At 32.6% G+C, this 14,307-nt stretch overlaps 1 pseudogene; it reads right to left on the bottom strand.

The window, feature by feature from the left end:
* Positions 1-10,667: 10,667 nt before the first annotated feature.
* Positions 10,668-13,419, bottom strand: LOC132270395 (probable leucine-rich repeat receptor-like protein kinase At1g35710; annotated as a pseudogene).
* Positions 13,420-14,307: the final 888 nt, after the last annotated feature.

Raw genomic sequence — 14,307 nt, 5'->3', positions numbered from 1 at the left:
CGAAAGATTTATGGATGAGAATGGAATTGATGGAAGATGTGCAATGTATTTATAGCAGCAAGTGTCGGCCTCAACGAGTCAATGGTCTTTAAATTGTCTCTTTTCAGAAAGTCTTGCGTAATTTCATTAAATAAGAGTCTCAAAACCAAACTTTGCCCTTCAATGCTTTACCAAATACTCCTTCATGAAAAAATGTCATATAAAAATATAACCCTTTTCAGCTGTATAGTAATTTTTAGCTTTTGTTTGGATTAATGGAATTAGAAGGAAAACAGACAGAATAGAAAGAAACATACAGTAATTTCCATATTTGGTACGTTTATCATTAAACAAAAATAAAAAAATAAAAAAAATAAAAAATAAAAATTGAAGAAGAAAGATAAGGTGAGATTTGGACGCATAGCTTAACCTTCCAAAGTTGGGTAGGTACTATCTGTTTGTAATTTTTTCCCAATACAATTTCTTAGTGCCTAGTTATTTTTTTAATAAAATAAATTCTAAAATATAAACTTAATAAGACTAGCAATTTGAGATACAATACGTAAATTAGATAATAGTAAATGTTAGAAATAGTAGCTAAATTTCATTAATGATGTGGCTCAAATGTAGACAAATATTGCTCGTTTTCACAAGTCTTTGCTTCAATAAAACGTGTCTCATGGAAAAGGTTATGGCCATGTTGGGAACCAATGTGGAAGTTCAACAATTCATCTGTTGGGTCAACGCATTCATACCATGTAATGTCGGCCATTGGTGACTCATCTGTTGGGTCAACGCATCCATACCATGTAATGTCGTCAATTGGTGACTTTCAGAATAGTTTATACACTGAGAGCAGTTTTAACTGTTGTGTACTTTTTTTTTTTTTTTTGCATGACGTGTCAGATAAATTTACACAAAAAAATTAACTTATTTATTTTTATTTCCAGAAATTATTTTACATTTTTTGTGTAAAAATATATCCTTCAATAACAACCAATTAGTATTATGACTGGAATCCACATAATTTTTACAAATTTACTTAATATAGGATTGATTCATTAATGGAATGAGAAAGAGGGAGAATAAAAGAAATATATTGATGTAGCTGTTTAAAAAAATTGTGTAAAATACACAATAATTTTACAAATTAGTGACATAATAGTATATCTTAACATACAGCTAGAGAAAAAAAAAAATTTACACATCAGTGTATATTTTATATAAAAGAATATTTTAACAAACTACCGAAGATACTCTAAGTATAATAAAAATTAAAAATTCACCAATTAAAATGTTTATACTACTATAATTAAAAATTATAAAATAAAGCAATGATAGCATCCTAGTGTAAATATGAAATTTCCCGTTAAATAAAGTTTAAATTGTGTTTATTGTTACAGCATGCTTGAATTTGGTAAAAAAAATCAGCTATGGGGAAGATGGACGGGTTCAAAACATTTCTTAAATGTTATTGGGCACATTTAATCAATTGGACATTGGATGAGATGATTCATGCTTTCAATCGGTCAGTCAATTGTGGTCTTGGTAATTGTTTGCGGCTGATTAAATGGGGCTGATTCATTCATGCTATATAGCTGAAATTTCAATGATTCGTGATTCCTGCTATGCTATATAGCTGGCACATTTAAACATTATTTAATAGGAAGCTCAGAAGTCCACATCACTCTAAAAATCACCAAATTCCACATCAACAACCCAATACTGTTTGGTCACATCATTAATGAATTTTAATGAATAAATATGTGACATAGCGATATCAATTCTTTATTTTGAAAATAAAAAATTATGAGTTCAAATATCAGAACAAACAAATGTTTGTGAATATTAACTAAAAAAATAAAATAAACCACAACAAGCACCCAATACATTTAAGAAATCTTTTGAACCTATCCGTCTTTCCCATTGCTGATTTTTTTTACCAAATTTGAAGCATATTGTAACAATAAACACAATTTAAACATTATTTAATAGGAAATTTCATATTTATAGCCCGATGTTATCATTGCTTTATTGTTTATGGAATGAATAAAGCTCGCGTCCTCTCCTAAGAGGATGAAGTTCATCCTTCAACTTATATGGTCTAATATAATTAGAACATATGTCTTAAAAAATTAAAAATTAAAGAGTTAAACCATTTTTTTTTTCTTTCTTTTTAGCTTTCGTTCTTAATCAAGCTCGTTTACCTCTCTTTCCCTCAACAAAATAAATCTGTCTCTTTCTCTCTTGTCACAAGCATAATTACACAAATATATATAGTCAGTTATTAAGCAATTGTTTAGCCACTACAAAATAAAATTGGGCCTCATTCCTTACAAAACTATAAACAAACAAGGATTGAATCCGAAGTATCCCCTTAACCAGTAACTACCTCTTTGAATTTTTTTTAACAGATATGGAGTTGATCAAAACTTTAATTATTAAAACAAAGCAAAAATGCTTTCTTGCTCATTTTCATTGAATAAATATATATCAAGTACAGAAAACTTGTAATAAATAAAATAAAAAAAAAAAAGGAAAAAGATCGTTATACAACAATATTAAGACTAAAAAAGGATTCGTTTGGCTGTGTAGAGAGAGGGGAAGAGCTGTAAATGATCATGATTCAGAAGGGAAAAAAAAAAATTAGAAGAAGAAAATAAAACTGTTAAATGAAAGAATAAATAAATAAGGGTTTAACTTGTAAGAAATGGATAATGCCCAAACTTTTTTATTTTTTAAACATGTATTATAATTATATTAATTGGACCACATGAACTCTAGAATGAACTTCATCAATCCTAGGAGGACCCAAACATTGTCCTAAAAAGACATTAATAGAACAAAAATAGCAATCATCCCCTATAAGCTCCAAAACTAGCGATAGACAATATTGACTATGTGTGAAAAAACAGTTCTTTTTGTATATATTATATTATATTATTAGTTTTAAAGTTATTCTTGTTATTTTCGTGTCACTTTTATTTATTTATTGTTTTACCTTCTTATATATGTCGTCATATCACCGTGTTAAACATAACTCTGACAAGTTAATATTTATAGTTAAGTTGTAGGATAAACTTAGCCATAAATCATTAGAGAATCCTAAGTACCATAATAGTATTATTATTAATTTTTTGGTCTCTCTAATCTTATTTTGATGCTAATTATAAGTGAAGAGAAACACACTACTCACATATATCACGCAATGCAAGCTCCATTATTAACAAGTTTTCTTAATTTTCACAACTAGGCAATGTCAATGAAATTTCAGTGATGACTACTTCTGCACAAAATACAAATTTGCTTTATGAAAAGCGTACATTACTTTATTATTTACTTTATATAAAGTGATTATGAGTATAGACCATTTGCAACTTTAATATTATCGTCAAGATAAATGGATACAATTAAGCCGTCAAAAAGTTAGGCAATTACATTACGGTTAGAAAAACAATAACTTTAACTTTGGGGGAAAATAAAATAAATTAAGCAATAATTTTCACCAATGATCTCCCCAGCATAACAACCTTTCGAGGAAAAAACATAGAAATACTAATTACATTGTCCATCAGATTTGGAAGGAGTGAAATAATACGATGTCGAGAAATATTTCATTATCTCCAATCCAAACAATGAACTCAGTGATCAATGCAATCAGACTAAGCTATTCTCTATCAAGAAATTTGAATGCCTATTTGTGAAAGAAATTGCAACAGATTGGAATCTCCCATCATCATTTTATGAGCCTGCCCAATCAAACCCCTTCTTCCATTTCGCAACCACCCAACACACAACCTCCACCACCTTCACCACCACCTCCACCACCGATCCCAACTGCTCAACACCCCCAACCATAGCCCAGTAGTGTTGATACTTTATGGTTTGTTGATTCATTCCACCTGAGGATGTGATTGAAGGTAGTTTACATACCTGTGTGCAGAATGATGTATTTTTTTGGACCATGGGCTTAGTCAGGTTTTGGACTTCTTTATTGGGTTCTTTGGGCTACTATAGTGGACATTTTGTTCTTTGTGTACTTGCCCAGTAATGTCTGGGCCGAGGAAAATGACCTCCTCTTTTGTAATTACTCTTTTTACATTTATGAATTACTTAATTATTGAAAAAACAAAAAAACAAAAAAACTTTTTCACCAATGATTTCCAACATGACAATATATACCCAAGAAAAATACATAAAAATGTTTAAAAAAAAAAAAAAAATTTATTCTTTATCGTGATTTGTGAGTTGTACGCAACGGAATGTACTTAGGAAAGTTTTGGATTATGTTAAAACAAATTTGTATCTTTTCCAACTTTACTTATTTTAGCAATTAACCAATTAATCACACGCAGATAAAATAAAGCAAAGTATAAAGTTAGAGATGGCACCAGGATTTTAGCGAGGAAACCCCAGTTGATAAAATACGTCAACTGTTATGGGAAAAACCTCGTGAACTGTGTAGTTCAAAGTAAACCGATCCACTATGCTTGAAACAAAGTACACTGAAACTCTAGCTCACACCATATCTTTCTACCAAACACCAACTGCTAACAATCCTCTGGTTTTGCGACTCTCCATCCAACAGCAACTTGACCTCAGGCTTATGCTTAATATTTGTAGAAGAGTAGTAGGTAGATTAAACAACACTCCTCAAATGCTCCAACCCTTTCAAAGTGTGATCACTTTTACTTCTTTTCTTCAACTATCTAAACTTGATATAGAAGAAGATCTGCTTTTGTCTGATCGATGTAGATGCAACTGAATGATCACGTTTATAATTTGAATACCACAACTCTAACCTCACTAGGTGAATATGTATGTGTTCTAGGAAGATAATAGAAAAATCAACTTTGATTTTTTGAGAGGGATAAACTTCCTAAGGCTTTGTATAATATATGAATAATGATGTAAAGCCGTAAATAAACCTATGTATATAACATGGTTTATATAGAGGTTTGCAAAGTCCTATTCCTTCTGAAAGGAAATTTCGTGCATAAGGCTTGGAAGGAAAATTGGATAAAAAAGGAATTAAACAGAATAAGGAAATTGGAAACCTTTTGCAATCAGGACACTTAGAGCCAGTTCCCAATCTTGGTACCGGTTCCCAAAGGACAGAATGTTGTTTCTCGAGTTTCAGCTTCTGGAATCGGTTCCCAAATGCTGGTACCGATTTTCACTTGACATGGTCCAACTGGAACTTGGATTTTCTGTATTTTTGGAACTCTGAAAATATATCATGTAGATAATTGTGTTCTAAGTGGGAAACGATGTCCTAGTGTATTGTTTTTTCCTTTTCGATGATCAACAGTACTTTTCTTTTCTGAACAATCTCTGAATTCTGCAGTCAATGTCAAGTCTGATATGGTAAGTACAACTTGACTAGGACTTGTTTTGTTACCCAAATATGCTAATTATAAAAATATATCTCACATGATTTACTCGTAAAATTATTGAGAAATACCTGAGAAATATCTTAGAGTTAGTGGTGGTGGGCAACGGGTGATGGGATGGTAGTTGGAGTGGGCAGAGGTGCAGCGGAGGAGGTGATGATATAGAGAGAGAAAGTGGAATAGATATTGGAGAGAGGAGAAAGACGTTGGGGGAGAGAGGTGATAGTTTTGTCATTTCACATTTTTGTTAATTTTTCATTTTATAAAATAAGAGTATTTTAGTCATTTGGATGCATCCAAAGATTCTTTGAAAGTCTTTTTCTCTCTCACCCACCTTTGCAAGGCTCGGTAATGCGTTCAGAAGAGCAGTGTATAGATCCTACTTCTTGGAAACTTGGGCTTCCAGGAACAGTATTCTCAATAAAAAAAAAAAAAAAATTGCAAATAAAATAAAATGAAATGATAATATTAAGTATTCTTAATATTTAGTATTCTCAATGAAATGATCTTTCAACAACTCAAAATGCAAATCAGGTAATGTCGCTTTGAATGTGTTCTTCAATTTGAGATTAGGGCTTTTGTTCGCTACATCAATTTTAGATCCGTTTTGGGTATTCTCTTTTGTGATGGTGTTCCAGATTAGTTGTATTGTCATATATCATATATATCAGCTTTGTTGTCTGTCATTTTTGTTATAATTGATCATATGATCTGTTTGTTCAGTTTAATTAGATCAATGTTTTGAGTAATTCTACCATATTAATTAGATCATTTAGATTATGTTTGCCAATTTTTTTAGATTAACATTTAGTTTTATAATGGGATAATATTTGGTATTATAATATGTTAATAGAAGATCATCTAAAGATTGAAGTAAATACTCAATAGTGCATTAGTGATTTTTTTTTAATGAACTTGTCGTTATCTCGTTAGGAGTGTGCATAAAATATGTGAATATGTAGTATAACTATTTAAGTTTTAAAAATTTTAAGAGCTAAATGTCAATTTTCTTTCCCTTTATTATGGCAAATAGCTTTACACAATTATTTACTATTATGGATAATTGAACCCTCAACTAAGGGGGGAGCTGGAAAATTTAAATTGGTGGGCAAACTAGTACTATTAACTATGTAACTAAAATTCGAAAGATTTATAAATCAAATGTAATATAATTTTTTAATACTATTTTATTTTAGTGTATATATATTGAGGGAAAATTCCACAAAAATGAGAAAACGTATCTTAAATAAGTAGTGATGAAAATTTATATGAAGAATTAAAATTTACCCAACAATTGTTTTAATTTTTCAAGAATTCAAATTTTAATTAGTATTTATTTATTTATTTTGTTCCCCTTTGAGAAAGATTACACTTTAACTAAGGATAATTTCACAAAGTTGATCAAACGACAATTATCAGGAACAAAATAGAGAAGTGCTTTAGTAATTTATACAAGGAGTAGCTATACAGTTTGTCATCTAACGAGTGGCAACTAAAATAATTGGCATACTGATAATATTATTGTTGTTGGCATTTTTGTCATCTTGATCTCACAATATTTTAGTTTTTTCCTACTTCCCAATCCTTCCAAGAGTCGCCAATGGAGATTGAAATAGAGATATTTTTCTTGTAAACATCATTTCTTGAAAATGATTCACAAGAAAAGTTAATATATTTTTATTATATGTTTTAATTATATATGATACATTAGTATAATGTTTCATTTTTCTCTTTTGAATTCATATAATGGACATTATACATGCATGTTTATATAAATCTAAATGAATCAATAATATATTACAATACATAACAATGAACTTATATTTTTATCTAACAAGATTTGAGCTTTCAAAAGTAAGCTAAAAGTTCGAAATTGAAAATTTCAATGAGTTTCGAGGGGATACAAGTTATATTTATTTCTAAACTCGTTAGTTTTGTGACGAATAAATAAGTGCTTTGAAGAAATTTGAAAAATTTTGGGGGGCCATAGCTTCCCTAGCCCCCTATAAAACTTCCTCAATCTTCTAGATTAGAAGGTGAGGAAGTAGTATGACCTTTGGTGATTTTGGATGTTGAGTATATACTCCATTATGACCTGAAAGTTCCCGACTTGAAGTTTGAAACAGTCTTCATATATGGAGGTAAAATTACGTACATTAACCCTCCCAAGACTCTCTTGCGCATTGGGCTAGCCCTTTTTTCTATCAAATAAGTCATACATTCACTTCAATTCCTGGAGGACATGAATCCTCAAGCATCCACTTTAGGAGATCCAGAAAATACTACTAGGTTATATTTCTTGGTGATAAGCATATAACTTTATGATATTTATTTTTACAATTTTGAAACTCATTTATGTGTATATATATTTTCCTATAATCTATATGTATAATTTTTTAAATTTAATTATTTTTGAAATTTTGATAATATAATATATATATATATATATATGTGTGTGTGTGTGTGTGTTTTCAGAGCAAATTTTACCAAACCTCAATCTTTTTCAGATCACCCCTTCAAGAAGAAGGGTGTTCTTGTCAATAAAAATGTTTAAGCGCGTCACGTGACATACTTTCACAATGGCAAGCTGACGGCCTAACCCTTTCAACAAATTGGTAACTTATGGGGAGTTCTGTCCGAAAAAGAAAAAAAAAAGTTGAAGATGGTTTAGTGCAAAAACTTGATAGTAAAGAAGAGTTTAGCGCAATTTGTCCAATATATATATAAAATAAAATAAAAAATAAAAATTGAAGTATTGAAATTGATTATTATCATTTAACTCTCAAATCATTTAATACCATTATTTTAACAATAAACACTAGTTTACTGTTTAGTTATGGGATGATCTCAAAGAATAAGAAAACGTTTTTATCAAGCTTAACAAAGAAGTTCCAATAACCAAGCTTAATAATAAGATATGAGTACGGTACAGTACTACCATAATTTTCTCTGGTTATAAACTAGGAACCAGTCCTGACACCCATTTGTAATAATAAGATATGAGCATTGCTATATCGGCCGAAACCCAAGATCCCAAACTGATGCTCACTGGGTGGTGTGGAGCAGCTACTGTTGTGATGGGTCTCACGCCATAAGGTCGCAATCATCACCGATCATGGATTGCCTTCATCTTCATCCTCATCCTCAGGAGAGAATTATTCAGGCCTTCTAATATTTGTTGAACAATTTGAAAATCCTCATACGTTACCGGTCATGGAATCATCATCATTCTTGCTTTCATCGTAATGAATTATTTATGGAAGGAATTATTCAAAGTCTTCTAATATTTATTGAACACTTTGAAAATCCTCATATGTCACTGATCATGGAATCATTCTTGCTTTCATCCTAATGAATTATTTATGGAAACAATTATTCAAGTCTTCAATTTTTATTTTTGAAATTTTGATAATATAATATATATATATATATATATATGTGTGTGTGTGTGTGTGTTTTCAGAGCAAATTTTACCAAACCTCAATCTTTTTCAGATCACCCCTTCAAGAAGAAGGGTGTTCTTGTCAATAAAAATGTTTAAGCGCGTCACGTGACATACTTTCACAATGGCAAGCTGACGGCCTAACCCTTTCAACAAATTGGTAACTTATGGGGAGTTCTGTCCGAAAAAGAAAAAAAAAAGTTGAAGATGGTTTAGTGCAAAAACTTGATAGTAAAGAAGAGTTTAGCGCAATTTGTCCAATATATATATAAAATAAAATAAAAAATAAAAATTGAAGTATTGAAATTGATTATTATCATTTAACTCTCAAATCATTTAATACCATTATTTTAACAATAAACACTAGTTTACTGTTTAGTTATGGGATGATCTCAAAGAATAAGAAAACGTTTTTATCAAGCTTAACAAAGAAGTTCCAATAACCAAGCTTAATAATAAGATATGAGTACGGTACAGTACTACCATAATTTTCTCTGGTTATAAACTAGGAACCAGTCCTGACACCCATTTGTAATAATAAGATATGAGCATTGCTATATCGGCCGAAACCCAAGATCCCAAACTGATGCTCACTGGGTGGTGTGGAGCAGCTACTGTTGTGATGGGTCTCACGCCATAAGGTCGCAATCATCACCGATCATGGATTGCCTTCATCTTCATCCTCATCCTCAGGAGAGAATTATTCAGGCCTTCTAATATTTGTTGAACAATTTGAAAATCCTCATACGTTACCGGTCATGGAATCATCATCATTCTTGCTTTCATCGTAATGAATTATTTATGGAAGGAATTATTCAAAGTCTTCTAATATTTATTGAACACTTTGAAAATCCTCATATGTCACTGATCATGGAATCATTCTTGCTTTCATCCTAATGAATTATTTATGGAAACAATTATTCAAGTCTTCTAAAATTTGTTGAATACTTTGAAAAACCTCATATATCACTGATCATTGAATTGTTATCATTGTTGCCGTCATTCTAACAAATTTTCGTACAGAGAATTATTCAAGTCTTCTGATATTTATTGAACACCTTTAAACCTTCTATACGAGGTAATTCCCATACTTTTTCTTCATGAACTTGCACACATGACCTTAATCTCTGAAAAAATCATCTTCATTATAGGAATTCACATATGTTGGTCCTTGGTCTCCAAGAACATGTCCATCAGACTAGTTGTTCTCTAGAATAGACTAGCCACCGGCACCATTAATTGCAGATGGGCTCACAAATTGACAACAGGGGAGTTGTAATAAGCTATAGTAAATTTCAGTAGTTCAGAACATGAAGTGTTTCCAGAACACTAGGGTTTATTGTTTATATTGACATACATGCAGGATCTGACGTCAGAAAAGACCTGCAATCTGATTATAATAATTGTTATTATTATTGTAATATGTGAGCAACCATACGTAATTTAGAGATCATCAATCTGATCAACCCATTATCACGTGTATAAACATTTAAACTACAGAAAACTAAGAATCACTACCCCATTATCACATGTATAAACACTTGATAAATAACATTACATAATTTGTGACACATGTTATCCATGTAACGGAAACACACAACCCTCCATGACATATGAATCAACAAAGGACCAACTATGCCACAAAAGCCTACTATAAATCCAAGAGCCGTGCTCACATAAAACCAGTCCACTTCAACTCCTTCTTTGCCTCCCTTATTTCCAAAAGTAGGTGTCCCATTTTTTACACTGCAATTGTCGATAAGTGGAGGTCCACACAAATTGTTACCCATGAAGCTAGATGCATCGAAGCTCTGAAGCTGAGTGCTAGAAGGTATTTTTCCAGTCAAATTGTTTCAAGACAAATTCAAGTGACTTAAGAATGTCAAACTTGAAATGCTTGGTGGAATTTCACCGGAAATACGGTTTACAGATAAATCAATAGATTCAAGCAATCTCATAGCACCTATATTCTCAGGAATCCTTCCTGTCAAAAGATTATATGACAAATTCAATGACTGAAGCCCTAGGAGACTCATCAATTCCATAGGGATCTCTCGTGATAGATTGTTGTCTGAAAGGTCCATGCACTTTACGAACTGAAGAATAGTGCTATATCCAATCAAATCTCCTTTCATTACAAGCAATGCATCCTCCCAAACACCTGTGAAAGAGTTGTCACTGAATGTACCAGGGCCATACAACATTTGACCAGTTGAGTTTTGCTGTATGGTAATGGCACTGAAATTCATAAAACATCTTGGTAAACTTCCCGACAAATTGTTACGAGCAATATCTAAGATTTGAAGGGAAATGAGTGCACAAAGTGTTTCAGGAATGTTCCCGTGAAACTTATTTGACCGCAAGATGAGAATCTTGAGATTTAGAAGACTTTCTCCTATCCACACTGGTATGCGTCCTGAAAATCTATTTTCAGCAAAGTCAATAAACATTAAACTTGTACAATTTTGTAGAGACGGGTAATTCTCCAAAAAGTCTATTGTTAGGTAGATGCAATGATTTGAGGCGACATAGAGATCCCATAGAGCTTGGAATTTTCCCAGTGAGCTTGTTGTTTACAAAATTTATAAACTCCAACCTTTCCCAAGTCTTCCAACAGTTAGGAATTTCTCCTGATAAAAGATTCCCCTAAAGATTAAGAAGTACCAATTCCTTTTATTCATCCATCCTATAACATAGAAAATGGAAAATTGTACCTGAAAATGAGTTGTTGGAGAGATCTAGTGCTCTTACGTATGAGGATAGATTGGGTAATTTACCATAGAAATGGTTGGAACCAAGGTCAATTACTGATAAATCATGTAAAACCAGAGGCATATTTTCCATCTCTGCATGGATATGATTGTGAGAGAGATTTAAATAGTAAAGCTGGGGAGATAAATTCCAAAACCAAGTAGGAATGGTATCTGAAATTCCTATATTGGATATGTCTAGACCCCATAAATTCTTTTGTGAGTGAAGCCAGAGAGGAAATTGTGGCCCTAATTGCCACGAAATCAGTGATATGATTTCAATTTGAAAAGGAGGAATCCAGTCTAGTCTCACTTTCAAAGCCAATTGATTTTTGCACCCAGCGAATTCTCTCAATCTTGTTAGGTTAGCAAAGTGAACTTCAGATACATCACCTTGTAATGAATTTTGAGTCATCCAAAATACTTCAAGCTTTGCAAGTTGTCCAAAACTCTTGGAAAAGGTCCGCTCAAATTATTATAAGAAATATCCAATACTTTCGAGGAGGATAATGATCCCAATGACTCAGGAATGTAACCAAAAAGAGAATTTTTGGAAAGATAGAGAAAAACTAGATTTTTGGATTGTTTAAGCTGATCAATGGCATAAGGAAAATGACCAGAAAGTTGACTGCTTGATAAATCAAGAGTTTCCAACCCATCCAAACTGCATCCAGATAAAATGTTTATAACTTGCGATATATTGCCACCAACCTTGATACTTGACAATCTAATTTCTTTCAAATTGCAAAGATCTCCTAAGGATGTAGGCAATATCCCTGCAAGCTCATTGTTTGACAGGTCAAGGGTAATGAGATAACTCAAGTTCCCAATTGCACTCGAGATCATACCTTGGAAGTCATTGGATGCTATGCGTAGGAATTGAAGATGGCTAAAACTGTATAGCCAGTCAGGTATGGTGGAATTGAAAAAGTTAGCAGACAAATCAAGATGTCTAAGAACACTCATGTTTTGGAGACCATTGGGAATAGGACCACCAAAATGATTGTGTTGCAGATCAAGAAAACGAAGGCCATTAAGACTAAACAACCAATCAGGGATCGTTGATCTAAAGTAGTTATTTGAAAGATCGAGGATGACAAGGGAAGTAAAATTAACAGGCAGTAAAGAAGGAAAGTGATCAAGACTGCAATTGGACAAACATTACTCTACCAAAGAAGGAAGCATGTTTGTTACCTGCAACCAATCAGTTGCTTTGGTAAGGTTTATGAACCTCAAATCAAGGTGCTGCAACAAGGAATGACCAGAAAGCCATTGAAGATTATCGAGATATACTCTGCCAAAATCACCACCCCCAAGTACAAGGTAATGCAAACTGGAGAGGTTTCCCAGTTGATGGGGAATTAAGCCCTCAAAATCTCCCTCAAGATTGAGGTAGTGCAAACTAGAGATGTTCCCTAGTTGATATTGGATCACTCCCCAAAGAGCCGATGAAGCTTGGAATTTGAATTCCTCCAAAATTGTTGTTGCTGAGGTCCAAGTAACTCAAATGCTTCAGGTTGAGCAAGGAAGGGTTCAGCTTACCACCCAGCTGTGATCTCACATAAGCTTTATGTTCAGTAGCAGAAACACTATCCGTAAGTGGATTTTGAAGGTGGAGCTCCTTGACATTGCCAGTCAAGTTGTCGCAGACAACTCCAACCCATTTGCAGCAGTCGCCTACACCAGCCCAAGAGGAGAGCCGGTTGGAAGGGTCATTAAAACTTTGTTTGAACCTCAAAAGGGTTTGTCTCTCATTTTTAACACAAAACATATGAGAGTTTCCACTACAAAAGATAATATCAGAAGTTTGGATTGTAGTGAGAAACACAAGCAGAAGAATGCTAACATCTCTCATGTATCTATCCATGATCATGCCCACAGCAAGTGTAATGCATGAGAAGTAAGGAAGATCCCTGTATTTGTAGTAGCTGGTGAACTCTCAGCCCCAACAGTTATCCAATAGTTGAAGGAGTCTTGATAGGTTTTTCGACAGAAGAGTCAAATTTTCTTCTTGGAATAGGACCCATTGCACAATGAGGGATTGTGCTAGGTAGGTGAATGCCATCTAATAAATTAAATATCTCATTCAATTACTATAAACTCAGACTTTCCATTCTTTGCAGAAATTGAAGAACCACCCTCCTTTATCATTATATATATACGTGGACTCAAGACATTACGCAAGTGTATGATACTTTTATGTTGGCTATAGTTTCAACCAACTAAATAATTTCTAAGTGAAGAGAGGAGAGAAACAAATATTGTATTGAATTGAATTCTTTGTTGTGTTCATATCTTAACAACAAATACATTACCCTATATATACTATTCTCCCATAGACCTTTGAACTTTTCAAGACAATTTCAACCACACACATAATACATGCACACACTTGATACATGTACACTCTTTATACATGTATCCACTTGATACATGTATAATAATACATGCATGAATGAACATGTACATGAATGAACATGGCATTAATTATTTTTAATACACCCCCCTTAATGCCATGTTGTGAAACTCAACAATTCTCTAAAGTATTCAAACTTATTTTTTGGAAGTGCTTTGGTAAAAATGTCCGCAACTTGGTCTTCTGTCTTACAATACTTGAGTTGAATCTCTTCATTCTCCATGGCTTCTCTAATGAAGTGATGCTTGATTGCAATGTGTCTTGTGCGACTATGGAAAATAGGATTCTTTGTCATAGCAATTGCGGATTTGTTGTCACATAAAATTG

The sequence above is a fragment of the Cornus florida genome, unplaced genomic scaffold, assembly GCF_030987335.1.
Source record: "Cornus florida cultivar Cherokee Brave unplaced genomic scaffold, ASM3098733v1 CherokeeBrave_3.0.0_Hap2_Chr08, whole genome shotgun sequence".
Taxonomy (NCBI): domain Eukaryota; kingdom Viridiplantae; phylum Streptophyta; class Magnoliopsida; order Cornales; family Cornaceae; genus Cornus; species Cornus florida.
Note: the sequence above shows the minus strand (reverse complement) of the source record. Positions and strands in the feature narration are given on the sequence as shown.